This window comes from Pavona decussata, unplaced genomic scaffold, assembly GCF_977016875.1.
Source record: "Pavona decussata unplaced genomic scaffold, jaPavDecu1.1 SCAFFOLD_1042, whole genome shotgun sequence".
Classification (NCBI taxonomy): domain Eukaryota; kingdom Metazoa; phylum Cnidaria; class Anthozoa; order Scleractinia; family Agariciidae; genus Pavona; species Pavona decussata.
The window spans coordinates 2,501-5,000 of NW_028145973.1; the positions used below are offsets into that span (position 1 = coordinate 2,501).

Below are 2,500 nucleotides of genomic sequence, written 5' to 3' on the forward strand. Positions count from 1 at the left end.
GGTTTTTAATCTAATAAATACATCCCTTCCAGAAGTCGGGACTTTTCGCATGTATTAGCTCTAGAATTACTACGGTTATCCAAGTAGTAATGGTACAATCAAATAAACGATAACTGATTTAATGAGCCATTCGCAGTTTCACAGTACAAGTGCTTATACTTAGACATGCATGGCTTAATCTTTGAGACAAGCATATGACTACTGGCAGGATCAACCAGGTAACTATCCACCGCAGGGAACAGAAGTTCCTTGCTAAGCGGCCCCCCTCCGCAGAGGGAGAGCAAGCTTTCTTAGATTTTGCCTCCACGGGGGGAACCCATGAGCCAAACGGACCACACGGTCCCTCGGTCAAGGGAAACCCCGTCTTGTTTGCCACGTCTTTCTCACAACTGGACCCGTGCACAGTTCAGGCATACCTGTCAGACTCGCCAAGCGAGCTGAAGGAAGGCAAGAAAAGTGCTTCTGCGAAGGAAAATATCCTCCTGCTCTTTTGTCTCTATCATTAGCCAAAGGCTAGCGTACACAACTTCCATCTACACTCTGCCTGCCACTACAGTGACAATGCTTTCGGGCATCATCTTTTCCCTCCTTCGAAAGGAAAGCTACAAGCCCAACTTTCCTTGCCCGTTAGTCAATTCTGCCCTCTATTTCTCCGCCTTGCCGCCGTGGAACATAAGGGACAGGGTTTACTAGCCAGCTCCTCTCGGAACCTTTGCGACCAACCTGCCCACACTATAACCCCCAAACGCTAATAAGGAGACTGCATGATATGGTAGACAGAAAATAAAAACGCGAAAAAAATGAAATTTTGAAAATCGAACCCACAACCAGCCAAATCGTTTGTAAGTCATGCCAAATGACTGGTGACATCTTAAAAACCCATTGAAGCCACAACATCCCATAATTTCACGCTTTTAAAGATTTGTCACTATACGCACTGTAAGTACCTCACTAATTCTCACCTCAGATTTTACGGGAACATGTTCAAATTTTAACACGCCTCTCAGCACGACCAATTACATTAAAATTCATCGCAAAAGTCAGAATTCTCCAATTTTTGAAAAATTCACTATATTCACTGTAAGTACCTCGCTAGACAGTGGAGACCTCAGATTTTACGGGAACATGATCAACTTTCGACACACCTCTCAGCACGAGCAGTTACATAGAAATCCATCAGGAAAGTCGTGCTGTGAAGAGGTCTTTCGACTAAGAAAAATGGTGGTGTGAGGAGGAGTCACCTAAATCAGAGAAAAATACTCTTATAGGAGACTGCTACGAAAGACATTTCTGAGTCCACTGGCCCTAGTCCCCTAATAAGTGTATTTCTGTTTGTTTTAAGAAGGTCCTCCTGACATCACCAATCTTCTGTCTTCAATCCTAACCCCAACGTTAACCCTAACGCTAACCCTAACCCTACCTCCCTCAGGGGCAGTTCTATGGTTATGATCCCACGGTAGGCAGAAAAACTATCCCAATCTAGGTTTTCTTGTATGCTGACTCCATTTTAAATGCTTTTACTTGAGTCTGACAAAGGCAAAGCCAAATACTCACCCCTATATGGACGGGGAAGCAAAGTGCGGATTTTGGTAGGTCGGCATTTTCAATCAGGAATGTTGCCATTCGAAAGAGCGTCCAAAAAAACTTGGTTGGGACACATTTATTTTAGAAATTAGCGACCTAACCAGAAGTGCACTTTTTGGTGGGCCTACCCTACCCCCCTCAGGAGCAGTTCTATGGTTATAATACCACGGAAGGCACAAAACCTATCCCAAACTAGGTTTTCTTGTATGCTGATTCCATTTTCAATGTGTTTCCTTGACTCTGACGAAAGCAAAGCCAAATACTCACCCCTATATGGACGGGGAAGCAAAGTGCGGATTTTGGTAGGTCGGCATTTTCAATCAGGAATGTTGCCATTCGAAAGAGCGTCCAAAAAAACTTGGTTGGGACACATTTATTTTAGAAATTAGCGACCTAACCAGAAGTGCACTTTTTGGTGGGCCTACCCTACCCCCCTCAGGAGCAGTTCTATGGTTATAATACCACGGAAGGCACAAAACCTATCCCAAACTAGGTTTTCTTGTATGCTGATTCCATTTTCAATGTGTTTCCTTGACTCTGACGGAAGCAAAGTCAAATACTCACCTCTATATGGACGGGGAAGCAAAGTGCGGATTTTGGTAGGTCGCCATTTTCAATCGGGAATGTTGCCATTCGAAAGAGCGTCTAAAAGAACTTGGCTGGAACACATTTTTGCTATAAATTGTTGACCTAAGTATATAAGCAAGTATATAAGCAAATACTCGTTACATAGCATAAATAGCCTCTAAACACCCGAAAAACCTCTCCAAATATCATTTAAACCTTTTTCCTAACCCTAACACTTACCCTAACCCTAACCCTAACCCCATTTCAAACCCTAATTCTAAGTCAGAGGTCCTCCTCACACCACCAATTTTTTTGGTAGGTCAAAAGACCTCCCCACACCACAGAATTT

At 43.5% G+C, this 2,500-nt stretch overlaps 1 non-coding gene across 1 annotated transcript in view; it reads right to left on the bottom strand.

The window, feature by feature from the left end:
- LOC146448322 (small subunit ribosomal RNA) overlaps window positions 1–221 on the bottom strand; it is a 1,800-nt gene extending 1,579 nt beyond the window's left edge. Inside the window, exon 1 of the ribosomal RNA XR_014861133.1 lies at window positions 1–221. This exon is cut by the window's left edge and continues 1,579 nt beyond it. This is a non-coding gene — a ribosomal RNA (small subunit ribosomal RNA).
- Window positions 222–2,500: the final 2,279 nt, after the last annotated feature.